Source organism: Myxine glutinosa, chromosome 1 (assembly GCF_964187855.1).
Source record: "Myxine glutinosa chromosome 1, kmMyxGlut1.1, whole genome shotgun sequence".
Taxonomy (NCBI): Eukaryota; Metazoa; Chordata; class Myxini; order Myxiniformes; family Myxinidae; genus Myxine; species Myxine glutinosa.
The window spans coordinates 185,856,570-185,875,616 of record NC_136261.1 but is presented as its reverse complement, the minus strand read 5'-3'; the positions used below and the strand labels follow the sequence as shown (position 1 = coordinate 185,875,616).

At 45.0% G+C, this 19,047-nt stretch overlaps 1 protein-coding gene across 1 annotated transcript in view; it reads right to left on the bottom strand.

Moving 5' to 3' along the window:
* LOC137431897 (lutropin-choriogonadotropic hormone receptor-like) overlaps positions 1–19,047 on the bottom strand; it is a 97,329-nt gene that overhangs the window by 61,147 nt on the left and 17,135 nt on the right. The gene's annotated exons all lie outside the window — the stretch shown is intronic.

The following is a 19,047-nucleotide window of genomic DNA, read 5'->3' as shown; positions in this document are numbered from 1 at the left end:
GGGATGGCTTCCGTGCAGCTCTCTCTCCAGTCTCCGGCATGTCCCTTGGAGTAGGTGAAGGCAGGAGCTCTCCGTGTGTCGTCTAAACGGAGCGAGTTATCACGGGGCGAATTGATAGGGAGCGGACTTCAACGCGGCTGGCGGTTATTCACTTGCGGCTATAGCCGCGCTTACTCGCGTGGCTGGAAAGCGCAATAAGCGTTACTGGCGCGTCTGGCTGCGCCCGCGTACTTGGCACAGTTCAACGCCTCTTCTTCTCTCTCTCTGCGCAAGTCCTTCAACAACGCGCGTATCCTCCGCAAGTTCTCCAAACAACGCGCTTATCTTGCGAGTCCGAATCCTTTCTCTCTCCTCTGCGAGTCCTGGCGTGCGAGTCCTGCTCGTAAGTCCTTTCACAATGAGCATACCCCCTCAAGTCCTTGTCCTGCTGGTAAGTCCTCTTACCACGCTGTAAGTCCTTCTATCTCTCTCTCTCCTCTGCGAGTCCTTTCGAGGGCTTTGCGCAGCGCGTTATATAGGCACGCCCCGCAAACCTTTCTCAAACTCACCAAACACGCCTCACCACACCCTCTCACGCCATGCCGCTATAGCCCTGATTGGCTGGTGGCTCTTACCATCATTGCCTCTGCCGCTCCGATCTCAACGCCGCTCACCCCGACCCCGCACTCCTCCTTCTCAGGCCTACCTCGTGTTACTCGACTAGTGGTCAGCCGAATGGGGCGCGGGATCAATTACGCCCATAGAGGTAGAATTGCACCCATCCGATATTACGCCCATAGAGGTAGAATTGGAGGTGGGACGCACAATGAATGGAGGACCTACTCTCATGTCTTTACACAACGCAGGCACTAAGAGGGGAAATGGCCTATTCTTACACATACTAAGACATAACTACACTACAAATGGGCCTTTATGTTGCTCGTGTGACTAACTATGGGGGGCAAACCTTTAACCTTTAATGACTTAAATGTGCCAATCTCAAAACCGCAGCAATATATATATATTGTTGTGGTTCTGCCGCCGGCCTTCTCCCCTTACCAAGGGGGGATTAGTCCCCTTGTCTTTGACTGGCCTGGCGCGACCCGGGTCCTATGATGTCCCTTCCGGACAGCGTGAAATAGGGTATTAGGACCAAATTCGCTATTACCTAAATACTCGCGCTGCCCTGGAAGCGAGGAAATAAGCCCCGCACGAACCACGTGTGTTGGTGAGACGCCGAGCGGTTGCGTACACGTGATTCATGCTATTATGATGGTGGAACCCGATTCAAGCGATTTTCATTCGTACCACGCTTAGTCAATGGTGAAATCACAAAGGCGATCGAATTGGAAAGGAAGAACAGGTTTATTTACACTATACACAATGATTCAAGAGCAGAGACACAGAGCAAATCCTTAAAAACAGTCTTACTTAATACCCAAGGACACGGGCCTGTCTCACACACACACTCACACGGGGGTTGCTGATGAGCGGGTTGATGTTCACCAGCGCGTCCAGGGATGGCTTCCGTGCAGCTCTCTCTCCGGTCCCCGGCACGTCCCTTGGAGTAGGTGAAGGCAGGAGCTCTACGCGTGTCGTCTGAACGGAGCGAGTTATCGCGGGGCGAATTGGTAGGGAGCGGACTTTGACGCGGCTGGCGGTTATCCACTTGCGGCTATGGCCGCGCTTACTCGCGTGGGTGAAAAGCGCAATATGCGTTACCGGTGTGTCTGGCTGCGCCGGCGTACTTGGCACAGTTGAACGCCTCTTCTTCTCTCTCTCTGCGCAAGTCCTTAAACAACGCGCTTATCTTGCGCGTCCGAATCCTTTCTCTCTCTCCTCTGCGAGTCCTGCAGTGCGAGTCCTCTCCCAACAAGTCCTTCTATCTCTCTCTCTCCTCTGCGAGTCCTTTCACAACAAGCAAACTCCCTCAAGTCCTTTAGAGGGCTTTGCGCAGCGACTTATATAGATCCGCCCTGCGAACCTTCTCGAACTCACTAGACGCGCCTCACCACGCCCTCTCACGCCATGCCGCTAGAGCCCTGATTGGCTGGTGGCTCTTACCGAAATCGCCTCTGCCACTCCGATCTCAACGTCGCCCCCACCCCGACCCCACGCTCCTCCTTCTCAGGCCTACCTCGTGTTACTCGACTAGTGGGCAGCCAATGCTTAACAAACTGGATCGAGGCTAGGGTAGCTGGGAAATCGGTGGCAAGTAAAACCTATTTTCTGTCTTTCCACAACGCAGGCACTAAGAGGGGAAATGGCCTATTCTTACACATACTAAGACATAACTATACTACAAATGGGCCTTTATGTTGTTCGTGTGACTAACTATGGGGTGCAACCCTTTAACCTTTAATGACTTCAATGTGCCCATCTCAAAACCGCAGCAATATATATATATATAGGTATATAAAATAAATACATACATATAATACATACACATGCACATATAAACGGACATATACAAACACACATACACAGATATATTATAAACTTGTAAGTACTTGTAAATCTATTATATTTGAAGTTATTACCTTAAGCTATAAGCAATTGACTGAATTTTCTAACTGTCCGGATCATCAACTGGGCACCGTTTTTCATCGAGGTTTCGATCCTTTCAGCCCAGAACCTCTCCAAATAAGTTATCATTACATTATGGTGGAGGAGGTTGAGGTAGTCTTATTGAAATTTGCAAAGCTATTTATCAAATAATTAATTTATTGCAGTTATATGAAGTCGCTTGTGATTGGGCAGGATGAGGAAAGTGCAGTGGATGTGGTATATCAAGACTTTCAGAAGACGTTTTATAAGGTATCACATAGGAGGTTGTTAGCTAAAGTGAGGGCTTGTGGTGTGGCTGATAGAGTAGCTAACTGGATTGGAAACTGGCTTAGTAATAGGAAGGAAAGGGTGGATGTGAGTGGGAGGATGTCTAGCTGGGATGATATAAGTAGTGGGATGTGTCAAGCATCAGTACTAGGAACATTATTATTATTCATAATTTACATCAACAATATGGATAGTGGGGTTAAGTCGGCTTTCGAAATTTGCAGATGACACAAAGCCTGGAGGGGTGTGATCAGATTTAGGAAAGTCTAGATACTCTTATATATATCGGTGAAGCTAACAGGGTTTTATGTTGTATTTGAAGGCGGATACATCAAAAGAGGTAGTGTTCACACTGTATACTAATTTAGTGAGGTGTCATCTAGAATATTGTGTTCAGTTTTGGTCACCACATCTTAGGAAGGACATACAGTAGCTTCCAGAGCGGGAGTTCATCATAGAGCTACTAGATTGATTCTGGGCCAAGCTAGACTCAGCTATGAGGAGCGGCTGAAGGAGACAGGACTTTATCTATAATAATAAAAGACAGTGTGTCAGTGTGCGTGCGTGTGTGTGTGTGTGTGTGTGTGTGTGTGTGTGTGTGTGTGTGTCTCCTCCATAACTCCAAAACCATGAAACCTAGTGGCCCCAAACCTTGCATGCATACTTCTCAACCTCCAAGGGAGTGCACGAATAAAAACTAGGTTTTGGGTGTGTTAAAACACCCTTTTTTAAGATGATTAGCAGGTTACTCATAACAAAAAAAATGGCCTAACCAAAATGACGGTCCCCCATCTTGGTCAGCCCGCTGACACATCGCTGGGTTCTTAAGCTGCCATTTTGTTGTGGCCGATTGAAACGTTGAGAATTCGCCAAGCGTTGGATTGCTCACCCACTATCAGGCAACGTGAACTGGGTTTAGACCGTCGTGAGACAGGTTTCCTGAGTCGGTCCTGGGGATATGTCTGCATATTTGAAAAGACAAGGGTGTTCCTAGAAGAATAAAGTGAGACTTGTGTGTTGTGAGGTTTGTAGTTTTTGCTTTCTTAATGTTTAAAAATATGGGGGCTGATGGTCTTGGATTGGTCTTGGAAAGCTACTAGGTCACAGCGTTTTTGATGAATAAAGTTGTCTAAATGAAGATTTTGGTTAAAGTTATGGATATCATTGTATGCCTGAGGTTATAAGCTTTCAGATTATGTTCGGATTGTGCACGGATTTGTTACAAATCAGGAATTATGACTTTGTAAAGGAATTCCTTTGGACAAAACACATTTTTGCTTCAAGTGACCTCACAGGTTTATTACCTCTGCCACCTAAGGTTGGCGGAGGTTATGTTTTCACCCCTGCCTGTCTGTCTGTTTATTTATCTGTAAAAACAGGATATCTCAAAAAATTGTGGACGGATTTGGACGAAATGAGGTGTGGAGGTTAGTTTGAAGTGATTTAATTTTGAAGTGATTAGAATTTGGTGAAGATCCGGAAACCGGATCTGGATCCAATATATTTTAAAGTCATTCTTCCTCATTGAGAGATTTGGCCAAAAATGATATATAGCACAATATCTCAAAAAAAATTTAGTCGGATTCGGACAAAACTTTATAGACAAGTTTGTTGTGTGACAAGAAATAATTGATTTAATTTTGGTGAACATTCGAATCCGGATCCGGATCAGAGAGTTTTTAAGTGATTCATCACCATTGAGTATAATATAAAAAATAACCACCTTTAGAGGCCATTTTTCCCCGCAAGGCGGGGGCTGGCCTTTTTCGGGAACCGTGGTTGTTGTTGTTTTGTTTTTTTTGGTCCCCTTTTTGAAGCAATGTTTTGTGGCCGGATGCCCTTCCTGACGCCAACCCTTTTTGCCGCCTTTAACGACAAGCAGGGAATTACCAGTGAACTGGTACTCAATTAGCCGACCTCAGAGGGATGACAGGCTGAGTCAACCCCCCTGGCGTTAATTCAGCGATCGACCGGGATTCGAACCCAGGATCCTAGGATCCTAAGCCGGCACCCTAGCCGCTAGCCCAACACCAGGGTGATAGAGCTAAAACGATATCTCAAAAAGTTACAGATGGATTCGGACCAAACTTGATGGACTGGTTGGGTGTGTGACAAGGACGAATCAATTCGATTTTGGGGAAGATCCAAATACAGATCCGGATCTTTACCATTGAGTGATAGGGACAAAAACGATATATAGCATGATATTTAAAAAAAAAACTAGCCTGAGAGTAAATACCATAGCTTGAGGGCAGTGAAGAGGATAATTAGGACAGTAGTAAGGTAGGAGTCTTTCAGGTAGAGAGTAAATAATGCATGGAATGGTCTCTTTGAAAGGTACTGGTAGCAGAAAACGTAGATAGGTTAAAATTGGAATTAGATAATTACCCAGAAGCAATGGAGATAGAGCGGTACAGAGATATTTGCAGGACAAGCAGGCAGTTTGCATATGGATGTGTGATAGTATGCATGTGTAGTGATTGTGGAGAAGGTCTCATCAAAAGGGGAATGTGTGGTTGCCATGTGTGCATACCTCACCATACAACCTAAGGCCCCCATCCTCCATTAAATAAAATAAAATATAGTAATAAATATATATTTTCATTTAAACATAAATTTTATTTGCATATATAACAGCTCCCCCATCCCACCAGTGAAATTACGTCCTTAGCTTGATGGATTTATTTAATCTGGTGTTGGTGTAGCGCGGGCATGATGGGCCAAATGGCCTCCATCAACGCTCATTGTTGTTATTCCTTGTTGTTGTTACAGAGAAAATAAAACGGTGCACAGCAGGAAAACGGCACAAACAGAAGCAGAATTGACCTTGAACTCCACACAGAGTTGAATGGAGACCTGATATCTAAAAATGATTTTACAATCCCCTGCATATTCCTTGGCTTGCGGTGTAATTTTGCTCCTGTGCATTGGGTTGCAGCTTTTGCTCCAAAGGAAGCGTTAACCTCAGTCTGATTCACAACATGGTTGTGCTGAGGTCATACATTTTAAATAAAAAATGCAACTTACACAAATTGATGGAGCAATAATGTGACAAAATGATGGGCTGACGGCCAAGGCCAAGCTAGGCCACAGAGTGAAGGACTGCAACAACGAATGGCAATCTGACCGAGTAAAGAAAGTACGGATCAGGACAGAGTCGTAATTCTTACTTGTACCAGTTGTACGCACTTTCATGTTGAAATTATTCACAATTTGGAAACTTTCTTGAATAATCTCGCTCTTCCGTCAAGGCCTCAACTTGGCCACAATCTCCTGTAATCTGTCTTTTCCCACTTCACGATGTTTGTTTTTTTTACCCCAACTAATACCATCTGCGCCCAAACCAACTGTTCATGTTTGCAGGTTACTATGTTCCTTTCCCTGTCCATCTTTTTGTTTCTTCATTCCCTTTCTTGTTGCATCAGTGTGTTATTGCCCTGCTACCCTTCTACTCACTCTCCCAAAGCCGATATACACGACCGGTCAAAAGTTTTGGAACACCTCAATTTTTCCAGTTTTTATTGAAATTTACGCAGTTTAATGTCCATTGAATAACCTGAAATTGTACAAATGTAAGCAGTAAACTGCTCAAGGTTAAAAAAAAGTTTAGGTTAGCAAAAACGGGAAAATAATGTAAATTGCACAGTTCTATTGTAAAAAAAGGCCTTCTTCAGGGAACAAGTAATGGGTCAACAACTTACAGCTGTTCTGCAGCAATGTAAGTAAATTAAGCCTTGAAAGTTGATGCAAACAATTCCTACAGGTGTCCCAACCTCTGCGGATTACTTAATTACAAACCCCCTGTCTGTATAAAAGCAGTATTGGAACAGACTGTTATTACACCCTCCGAAGCATTATTTGGACAATATTGCACTGCAGGAAGTAGTATATTGGAAACTGGAGGAAACTCTGACAGGAAGAGGTCTGGCAGACCCAAAGCCACAACAGAATCAGAAGACAAGTTTCTGAGAGTAAACAGCTTGCATGATAGGCGGCTCACAGGACAACACCTTCAAGCACAGCTTAACACTGGTCGAAGTAAGCAAGTCTCAGTTTCAACTGTGAAGAGAAGACATCGAGCTGCAGGTTTAACAGGTCGAGTGGCAGTAAGAAAGCCATTGCTAAGATGGCAAAATAAGAAAAAGAGGCTTGCCTGGGCCATGAATCACCGCCAGTGGACTACTGAAGACTGGAAGAAGGTCTTATGGACCGATGAATCAAAATTAGAAATCTTTGGTTCATCACGCAGGGTTTTTGTACGCCATCGAGTAGGCGAAAGGATGGTTCCTCAGTGTGTGACACCAACTGTCAAACATGGAGGAGAAAGCGTGATGGTCTGGGGCTCTTTTGCTGGATCCAGAGTCGGCGACTTGCACAGAGTGACTTGACACCTTGAACCAAAAGGGCTACCACAGAATTTTGCAGCGCCATGCAATACCCTCTGGTATACGCCTAGTTGGTCAGGGGTTCATCCTACAGCAAGATAATGACCCTAAACACACCTCCAGGCTATGTCAAAACTACCTTCGACGAAAAGAACAAGACGGTCAGCTTCAAATCACGGAATGGCCAGCACAGTCTCCAGACTTAAACCCCATCGAGCTGGTTTGGGATGAACTGGACAGAAGGGTGAAAGCAAAGCAACTTACAAGTGCAACACATTTGTGGGAACTTCTGCAACAGTGTTGGGAAGAACTTCCCGAACAATATTTGATTCCCATTGCAGAAAGAATGCCACGAGTGTGTTCGGCGGTTATATCTGCAAAAGGTGGCGACTTTGCTGAGTCCAAAATTTGAATTACATTTTGTTAAACAAAATGATTCTATGATTTCTTTTTTATCTCCAATTGTTTATTAGTTCTATGCTTAATTTCAGAGTACATTGAGACATTAAACTGCGTAAATTTCAACAAAAACTGGAAAAACTGAGGTGTTCTAAAACTTTTGACCGGTAGTGTATAGCACTAAATAAAAAACAAAAAATGTTTGATTAAAAAGTCATATCATGGACACTTGATTCAAAACATAATAATGTAATAATAATAATAATAATAAATATATAACATAATTATATAATATATAATAATATAATATATATACACAGTATAATAATAAATAATAATATTATAGTCCAGTACATTTTCAAGTTAGTTAATATCGTACTATGTTTTAGATTTTGGTCCTGTATGCGTACACTTATGTAAAGTAATGTGATACCCATACAGTAGTTTGTTTTATTTTCATCTTATCTATCCATGAAGGCTGAATATCCAAGCAGCCTCATGGGGCTGCCACAATAGTGATAGATGGCACTGAACCACAAGCAGTAGTAAAATAGCCAGGAAGGATGCAAATATGGCAAAGTGGTCAACTGAACTCAAAAGATATAGAAAAGTAGGCCATAGAATAAGGCTTATTACCCTTTAGAAAAGATAGTGGATTATTTAAAGTCTACAAGTGATTGTAGACACATCGGGCAAACAATTTAATATCTCTTCCAGTTAACAGCAGAATCCAGAATGGAATGCTGCCTCTGTAATGGAGGGTGGTTTTGTCAAGTCAGATTACTTTTGAAGGTCTCGACCCAGCTCCAAATAGCTCAAGATTAAAAACAAGTAAATACTGGACTTATCCTTTCATACGAATATATTGTTTACCTTAGTTGGGATACTTTTGTTTTAAATTAGCCTCTTTAGCTAGAGGCTCTAATGAAGCATTTTCCCCCAACTTGCAGGGCACACACTTTGTCCCAGTAACTAACTTCTGGTAAAACTTCCACAATACACTCACTTTCACTCATTTGTTCTTCATTCTCTCACCTGTGGAACCAACTTCCTCAGTCTATACTCAATCCCATTCTTAGCTCCAGAGCTTCAAGGTGGCTGTTCATCAGCTCCCCTAACCATACTAAGGATATATTCAAAGCTCATTAACCCTCTCCTTTTCAAGTTATTTTGTTCCATCCCTGTTTCATGTCCTTCACGAAGAATATGTGAGATATTGCCGGCATCCTGGCCAAATTCTAAATTCCTGCACAGGATGAGGACATTGAAAGATGTCAATGCATTTGTACATAACGTAGAAGGACATTAGTTAGGGTTAGAAAGACAATGGGAACATCAGTACATTTGAATCTGCGACCCCAGCATCATGAGCAGGATGGGAATCCAAACAGGACAATCCCAAATATGATTGTTATTGACAAAGCAAACCTTCATCCCCTCCATCCAATCCCAGCTCATAACACCAAAGTCACTTGCTTTCGAATAAACTCCTCATTCCCAGAAACATTTTTCTCGACCTCTTTCAACATTGGAAATTGGTAAACCACAGCCATGGTGAAAAGTATCGTTATGTGGAAGGGAATGGGGGGGGGGGGGGGGGGGGATAGTCCATAGATTGATTGTGTTAAGAATCGTAAGGACCGTATGTTTGGGTAGGTTAATTTTACACCTGCATTAGGGATCTGTTAGGGGAAAGTTGCTTGTAATATGTGCACGAGGGGGCAGTGACCGTCCTTTATAGAGCAGACTACGGTAAGGTTGTATTATTTCAAACCTCTTATTCAGGTAAGGCCAGAAGGAGGACTTGAGGTCAAAGGCACCTATAAAGCGCTTCACGCATTTAAAAACCTCATCACGGGCTGTTTGGCCAGAGGACAGCTCAGGCCACAGTGGATGAGTGACTGTAAGAGGCTGGAGAGGGAGTGGGGGTACTTTTGTGAGGAGCCACCCCACAATGTGGGATGGCCCAGAAGATGGTGCCACCCACAGACAATGGGCAGTCAACAGCAGGACCTGCCATCAATGAAAGCAGTCTCAGAGAAGGAAAAAAAGGCCATGAACCATGAAAAGGCCATGGCCATGAAAAAAAGGCCATGAAAAAGGTATGTGGATGAAAGATTACATTTGATGATAGTGAATAATACATCTCTCTCCCTGCTTGGCCTCCTGGCATCCTCATTGCCATCGCTCCCAGAGCTACACTTCACAATACTATCAGAATCACCAGCCTGCATGATGTCCACAACCATGGGTCGTGGTTCAGCAGAGACACTATCCCGTGCCTGCATAAAATCTTCACCTGATATCTCCATTGTCGTGTGGATCTGGTATTATCGGCGACATTGAGAGAATAATTTTTCATTACCTCTGAATGTTTTCACCCCTGTCTGTTTGTTTGTCTATCTGTGTAGTAGAGCCTGAACAAAGTCTGTATTTGCACCGTGATGCCGGGCTTGCTAACCCAATAAAAAGTTTGCAGGTGCTGGCAAGGAAGGAGGGCCCCGCAGGGAGTAAAAATGGCGCGAATGTGTTTGGCGTGAACGGGTGTTCGGCGCGCTTGGGACAAAGGCGAGACCCGGGCGTTCGTGATGGGACCATTGTGCGGTGTGAGAGGGAGTCCGTACCTGAGTGTGTGGAGAGCGAGTGTGTTATGGAGTGTGTAATGGAAAAGTGTGCACCGAAGTGTGCAGGAAAAGAGTGTGTCTGGGCCCATCAATCCCTCCCCCCTTGGATTGAAAATGCCGGACGGACACCACATGCAGGCGACCAACCACCCACATGGATCGCTCGGCCCTACGAGGCCGAGCCGTGACAATGCACCTCCAGAGATGGGGGCTCATAGTGTAGTGGACGTTGGGGAGTAGTGTCCCCCACGTGGGGGAATGGTAGTGTCACCATTCCTCACATGGGGGGGGGGGCAGGCCCATGAGCATTAGTTTAGGGGAATGGCAATGTTAGGTCCATGGAGGGGCCAGCAATGGTTGCCTCCATGGGGCACCGAAGCTAGCCGAGGGAGGGCTAGGATAATTGTTAGGGATTTAGAAGACACTAGAGACCAAGATTTAAGTAGGACACCTGAACTGTAGAGGGGACGTAGACAGTTTAGGTGGTTGTTAAGGAAAAGGGAGTGCATCGTGTAAAGGGACGACGAGGGAAGCACGAGTGTAGGGGAGGTAGTTAGGTAGATGATGCTGTGTGTTTGAGGAAGTGGGTGGAAAATAAATGGAATTGAGTTGAGGTGTGTGAGAAAAATGGTGTGCCAGATATTTGGTGTGTGAAAGTAGTGGTGTGACAAATTTGGTGTGCAGAATAAAAGGTGTGGAATAAAAGGTGTGGAATGCATGGTGCGAAGGAGTGAATGGGGGGAGGTGGAACCCATTCACGGAAGCCCGGGGTGGGTAGTGTAAAGCCAGGTAGAGGGCTAAGGTAAATTGTATGGATATTGACACCTGTGGTGCGGGTAGAGGAAAAGTAGTGCTTTGTAGGGTGCGTGAGTCTGTGGAATGGCTGGGTGTGTGGCTTACTTAGTGCGTATGGTTATTGGGGCACTCCGCCACTGGTAGTTTGTCGGCCAGGTGAGGCCGTAGGTAGGCTCTGGGAGCCGGTTAGGGTAGTTGTTGAGTGGGGCCCGAGGATCCTAGGAGAGGATCCGGGTTGCCCAATGCCAAGGTGGGCATCAGAGGGTAAGAGCCAGGGAGGGCCTTCCCCGATTAGATAGTCGCGAGGAGCAGGTAAGCTCGGGTGGCGGCTTCAGTGGCGGAGGTGCGCAGGTAGTTAGACCTGCTGGTAGGGCCACACGACCCAGCCCCGAAATTGTGCGAGGGCACGAGTGAAAATTTGCGGGAGTGAGACCCAAATTTTGGAGGGCACCACAGTGTGGGCAATGGGAATTCGAGTTCTCAGAACCACATAGTTTAAAGAGGCCGATTGGCAGGGTACGACCCCGGGTAGTTTAAATGATAATGTTCTTAGAGTCATTAGGATGAGAAATCCCTTCACACCATCCACAGCCAGTCACCGAGGAGGACGAGCTCCACACCAGGGCTCTGTGAACTGTTTGAGTGGTAAGACGCATCATGACATAATGAGACATTGTGTTTGTTCCATCCCTTCTTTCTTGGGAGGGATTGGGAGACGAATTTGGAGTTAGAGGGGGATATGGGAGACAAGACGTAGAGACGGATTCTAAATACAAGGGGGCTAGGGTAGTGTAGCCAACGGTGGGGGATACGGACGGTTAGGGACCAGTTTGCTCTGCTCGCTCTTCCACGTCCCTCGCACTGCACCAGGCATGGTGGTGCCTGGTCACCTTTTTTTCGTTTGCCACTGCGTCCTTTCCATTTTGCTTGTTGTGCTTTGTCTCTCCTCCCCGCCCCAGGGCCATTTTGGAAGCCGAACTGTGCAGCACTTTGCTGCCATGTCCTTTTGCTGCACCTTTGTTCCACCTGTGCAGCCGAACTGTGCAGCACTTTGCTGCCAACCCACTTTTGCTGCACCCTTGCTTCATCTGTGCAGCCGACATGTGCAGCATTTTTGCTGCACCTTGTCACTCATTATGGACCACAAGCCTTGTGGCCTTGCACCTCTGCTGTGCAGCATCTTGCTGTAAAATCATCTTGCAGCTTCGGACCACTTGTTGAGTGGCATTGATGCCATGCAGTTGGACCAAGTGAGAACGGCCCTGCTGGCCAATGAAAAGCAAATAAAAGCATTTTTATTATTGTGTGCTAGGGATAAAGAAGTTCTGCAAGTTTAGATGGCCCTGATGCTTCAAATGGCCTGTATGCCGGTCAGGGGGCCAGCCGGTTTGTTAGACGCACACGGAAGCAGCAAGAAGCAAGATGCAAGAAGCAAGCAGCAAGTGCCATTTATGAGTGTTGTTTTGCTGTGTGTTTCTCTCCCCTCCAATCTTCTCTTCCAAAAAGAACAGGTCCTGGGTCATAGCATTGTAAATAAAGTTAAGTTCTGTGCTTGTAAATATAAGAATGTTGCCCACCGGCTATGTGTTTCGATTGAAATTCCGGAAATACTCGGGTAGTTGTGGGTGTGAAACTGTCAGGTAGCTGCTCAACGCAATAGGAGGGACGTATCTAGTGCTAAAACTGTCGCACACATGGGTCAGAGTAAATGGTAGGGGGAACCACACCTATGTGTCACATTTAAACGTAATATTAATTTTGCATGTCAGGCTCTACCAGTCGTGCCATTGGTGGGTTCGACTCGGGACGAAGTCTGGTGAGAGAGGGGTGTAGTGTTGCGGTTTTGGAATAAAGGATAATCCCCCTCATAGGTAGACACACCACAACATGAAGCCTCACGATAGTTCAGTTATTTCTTAGTGAATGTAAGCGTAGTCCTTTCCTGTGTTAGTTTTGTGTTGAGCATGCCCGTGAGTAGGGCGGTCTTTTGGCGATAGAATGCCATGTGCTCGGCCTGAACAAGTCTGTCAAGGCCGAAGGGAGGAGCTGCAGGGGGAGTGGCCGATAAGCAATGAGCCGCCAATCAGGGCTCGAGGGGAGTGGCTCACCACGTCGACGAGAGGTGGGGCTTGGAACATTCGAGTAAGGCCGGGGCGGAGCCATAAAACCCTGCCCCGGGTACCCCCGCCTCAGTTCTGAGTCGTGTGCACAGGCAGCAGAGTCAGGATCAGAGTCGATTCAGAGTCGGGGAGTATCGTGAGTCAGTTGAGTTCAGTTGGAGTTCTGAGTTGAGTGGGGTTGAGCTGGAGTGCGAGACAGAGAGAGAATCGCCCAGCCCCTGGACAATTGCCGGTTATCGTCATTGTACACGAACTTGCCCCATGCCCCGTGCCCTGCGCTCTGCGCTGTATTAATCGCACTCGAGAAGACGACCCGTTCCAGGCCACAGACGCGTGATCTCCTCCTGCCTGCCTTTTCCTGCATACATGCCGTGACCACCAGAGGGCCACGCCGGGCGGGCTGCCCTGGAGCGACCGACGGCAAAGCGCGCTTGGCGCGCGAACTTCTTCCTCCTTCTCCCCGTGTGCGCGAGTGGGCCCTGTGTCTGGGGATAAGTTAACATTGATTAAGTGCCTGCCCTGTGTCTCTTCGAATCCTGTACATTATAAATAAATCATGTTATTCCTCTTATTTGACCGTTCCCATCCCTTCCATCCATTGGCCTGGCATAGTACGAATAGAACCGCTCGAATCGGGTTCCATAAAAGTAACGGCATGAGTCACGTGATACGCATACCGCTCGGGCATACTCAATTAAGCGTGGCTTGTGCGAGGTCCGGTCCCCGCTTTCGTGGCAGCGTGGGTCAAAGGTACGAGCGGCGTCGACCCGATACCCTTTTTCACGCTTGCTGCGGAAGTGGCGATTCGGCCTCGTGGACACGAAGACCCAAGGGAAAAGGGGGTTTAATCCCCCCTTTTCTAACGTGGAACGGGCTTTGGGAGATCCGCAACAATATATAGCATGATATCTCAAAACGTTGTGGACAAATTTGGATGAGACATGGTGGATAAGTTGGGTAAGTTACAAGAACAAGCCAATTAGATTTTGGTTAAGGTCCGGATGCAGATCCAGCCTATCGTATCAGTGGGATACAAAATGTCAACTGTCACCTGCTGCAGATGCGTTTTACCGAGTGCTGTTATAGTGGTATACAAGATCAAGTTTCTTTTCCCCATCATCTCTATCTGTGTTGGTTCACCACTTGGTTCATTCGGTATTTGTTTTAGGCATCCTGTATATCCTTTTCCCTGAATTGATAAATAACCGTTTATTTATAAGAAATATCTTCCCGTTTCCTGCTTCCCACACGCGACCAACTGCAAAATTCATTTTATTTATTGGGTGATCATTAGGGGATGACGGTAAACCGGTAGATTATATATACTAGCAACGGTACCCGCTCTATGGGCGGGGCTTCAATTGGGAAGCCCAAATGAAAAGGCAAAATATCAGAAATTGAAGGCTTTTTTTATTTTAAACGATTCATATAAACATCCGTTGAATCATATCACACGCAAATCATCAAAATCTAAACAGTACATGGCGCCCATTTTGTAAAAAAGATTGAATTCTGCAAAACGGAAGCGGCCACTACCCGTCTTTCTCAGTCGCACGTTTATGTGTGAAGAGTGCGCGCCGAATCTGTAACACGGAAGCGGCCGCTACACCTGTTTCTCAGTGGCTTTGCACATGCTGCCATGTTACTTCGGAGCCGCACTTTTATATAGGAAGAGTTCGTCAGGAGTCGATCTACTCTCTCCTGGTACGTAGAATTTCAACAAAAGCCATATCACTGTTCATATCGGTAAATATTATTCCATCGTGTTTGGAAAAACTGGAAAATTGGAAAACTTGGAAAATTGGGGGAAAAAATTGGATAAAACAATATAGCCTATTTTACTCCAAGGGGTCCCAGGAATACCCACCCAAAATATCGTTGCGATCGGTTCAGCCGTTTTTGCAGTACCTTCGAATGGACAGATGGACATTTGGTGAATTATATTAAGATACGGTCGTGGCCAAAAATATTGGCACCCTTGCACTTTTTTCAAATAACTCACAATTTTCTACAAAAATAAGTTGAAATTGACAAAAGTATTTGGTCTCCACAATTCTTTATTTCACTGTTAATATTGCAGAACCTTTGTTTTTGATTCAAACTTAATGTATCCTTTTAATTCAGAAAATGAAAAGAAATGGCATTGGCAAAATTATTGAGGCTCTAGACTTAATATTTGGTAGCTCAGCCTTTGGACAAAATAACTGCAGTCAAGTGCTTCCTATCGCCATAAATGAGCTTCCTACACTTCTTTACTGGCAGTTTGGCCCATGCTTCTTGTGCAAATAGCTCCAGTTCTCCCAGATTTGAAGGGTGCCTTCTCCCAACTGCTGCTTTCAGATCTCCCCACAGGTGTTCAATGGGATTTCGATCTGGACTCATTGCTGGCCACTTCAGAACAGTCCTGCATTTTATCTTGAACCATTCCTGGGTGCTTTTTGAAGTGTGTTTGGGGTCATTGTCCTGCTGCAAGACCCATGACCTTTGATGGAGACCAAGCTTTCTGACACTGAGTTGAACATCATGCTCCAAAATGCCTTGATATCTCCTGATTTCATGATGCCATGCACACACTCAAGGCACACAGTGCCAGAGGCTGCACGGCAACGCCAAAACATCACTGAACCTCCTCCATGTTTGACTGTAGGGAAGGTGTTCTTTTCTTAGAAGGCTTAATTTTGTTTTCTGTAAACATAGAGATGATATGCTTTACCAAAAAGCTCTAATTTTGTCTCATCTGTCCACAGGACATTCTCCCAGAAGGATTTTGGCTTGTTCAGGTGTGTTTTAGAAAACTCCAGTCGAGCTTTCTTAGCAGTGGGGTCCTCCTGGATCTCTTACCATAGAACCCCCTTTCATTAAGTTGGTGATGGATGGTGCGAGTTGAAACTATCGTACCTTGTGTCTGAAGGTCAGCTTGAATCTGTTTGGCAGTTTATTGAGGTGCTTTCTCCACCATTCGAACAATTTTGTATACCCCCCCCCCCCCCTTCCCACGCCTCCTCCCCCCAAGCCCTCTCCCTCCCACACATCTCCCTGCTCTTAAATGTTGTGTGCTCTCAAGTGTTTGTGTGCTTCCCATTCTCTTGTCTTCCACTCCCTCTTTTTATATATTTTGTTTGTCTGGTTGATTTGTTTGTGAAGTAAATGTCAGCTCTTTCACGAGCCTCGATTCAGTATACAAAAAAAAAAAAAAAAATCCTTCACTGCAATCTTCGATCAAGTTTTCTCTTGCGGCCATGTCCATGGAGGTTGGCTGCAGTGCCATGGGCCTTAAACTTCCTGATAACATTGCGTACGGTGGACACAGGAACATCAAGGTCTCTGGAGATGGACTTGTAGCCTTGAGATTGTCCATGCCTGGCTACAATCTTGTAACTGACCTACTCAGACAATTCTCTGGTTTTCTTTCTTTTCTCCATGCTCATTGAGGTGCACACAGTGACACAAAACAGCAGAATGACTCCTTTTCTCTATTCAAACTGGTTGAATGAGTGATTTTTATATTGCAGACACCTGCAACTCACCACAGGTGAGTTGAATTCCAAAGTAAAGGAGAATCACCTGCTTGAAATCTAATTATGTCAAACAACTTCTAAAAGCTGCCAATAATATTGTCCGGGCCATTTTAGGATTTCTGTGTGGAATAAGCTACGATTTAGTAATTTTTTCAGGTTTTTTTGTTTTGTTCCACTGCAAACCAAAGAAATACATGTGTGAATACCAAAATATTTTTTTATTTCAACAATTTTCTGGAGGACATGGTGCATTATTTTAAAAAGGTGCAATGTGCCAATATTTTTGGCCACGACTGTAAATATTAGAAGCTTTGAGATATCCTGTCCACCAAAAACTTAATGGACAGGATATCTCAAAACCGGTAGATTGTATATACACAGGTATCGCCCTCTTAACAAAGGTTCGCTACAATGAATGGTTTCATTTGGGCCTATTCATCGCTTAACGAAGGCCTTCATTCGCTACAACGAAGGAACCGTCACAGTGTCATGGTGATCGTGCAATATCACTTCCGTGGAGATTATAAGTAGGATATGTTTTTCCACCAATTAACTTTTCAATGGGGTGATTAACTCTTCAATGGGGGGATTAACTCTTCAATGGGGGGATTAACTCTTCAATGGGGGGATTAACTCTTCAATGGGGGGATTAACTCTTCAATGGGGGGATTAACTCTTCAATGGGGGGATTAACTCTTCAATGGGGGGATTAACTCTTCAATGGGGGGATTAACTCTTCAATGGGGGGATTAACTCTTCAATGGGGGGATTAACTCTTCAATGGGGGGATTAACTCTTCAATGGGGGGATTAACTCTTCAATGGGGGGATTAACTCTTCAATGGGGGGATTAACTCTTCAATGGGGGGATTAACTTTTCAAAAGGCTTGCGAATAATTAACTTCTCAGAATGAAAGGGTTAAAATAACGATCTCCTCCACCACCTAGTCTGCCTCCTCCGACAGGAACTGGGAATAAATATTGTTAAGTCAGTGTTACAACTAAATTAACTTTAGGTTATGTTTTCACCACTGCCTGTCTGTTTGTCTGCCCATTTGTCTGTTTGTTTGTGACCAAAATATCTTAAAAAGTTGTGGACAAATTTGGAAGAAAGTTGGCATGTAGCGTATGTAGCGTATGTGAAAATGACGAAATTATTAGATTTTGGTGGAGATCCGGAGTCGGATCCGGTTACTAAAATTTTTTAAGTGATTCTTCACCATTGAGAGATAGGGCCACAAATGATACATACATATCAGGATATCTCAAAAAGTTGTGGACGGATTTGGACGAAACTTGGTGGACCGGATGTGTGTGAGACAAGGACAAATAGATTCGATTTTGGTGAAGATCTGAATATGGATTCGGATATGAGGATTATTTAATTTTTAAAGTGATTCTTCACCATTGGGAGATAGGGACAAAAACGATACATAGCAGGATATCTCAAAAAGTTTTGGATGGATTCGGACAAAACTTTGTGGACCGGTTGGGTGTCTGACAAGGACGAATAGATTCGATTTTGGTGAAGATCTGGATCCGATCCAGCTTGTATAATTTTTTAAGTGATTCTTCACCATTGAGTGATATGGCCAACCAGGTGGAGGTATGATGTCTACTGAGTGCGTTCTAGTTGTGCTACTGTATTTATTATTAGGTAAATAATATCATAATGTCTTTTTTCTTTTTAATATTGAAGGCTCCAGTCACGGACTATATAGTCCTCATCAAGGCCAGGCCTTAAATAAAAAAGCTGCATTGAGAGAAAAGTGAAGAAAGAGAGAATGTAAAGATGAGGAGTGAAAATGAATAAAAGTGTATGATGTTTGTTTGTGAGAAAGAGAGATTGAAGCTCTGCCAGTAGCTGTAGTTTGAGGGAGACAGAAAGTAAGACCAGCAATCTTGACACGGTCAGTGTAAGATGGTTCCGGGTACCACTTTAACGCTCCTAAGTCCGAACGGTAGTATGACCCTGAGCGGTTGCTGTCTTCAACATACTACCTAGGGAAGCGGTCCAACAGGATGAGTGTTTTTAGAAGACACCATCTCCATCTCCATACTGGATGGCCGTTGGCTCACAGAGGGATCTCATCCGCCCTTTAACAGGTATTGCTTTTATTCCTGCAAGGTGTCACTGTCACCCTCCCCACTGGCAAGCTAGTGAGGGTAGTCGGTTTAGTCGCCGACTACCCTACCTTGCGGCAGGTAGCACTGGGTTACATGTTAGCAGCGGCAGTCAAGAGACCGACCTGACTCTAAATGTCACTTGCAACTAAAACCATCGTTATACCAAGCATATGGCTTTGCTTTTAGACCGAAAAAATACGGTTAGGAAACCAAGTGTAATTTTCCCTTAAGAAATCATGGAAAACGAGCTCCCGCATAAGAAGGTT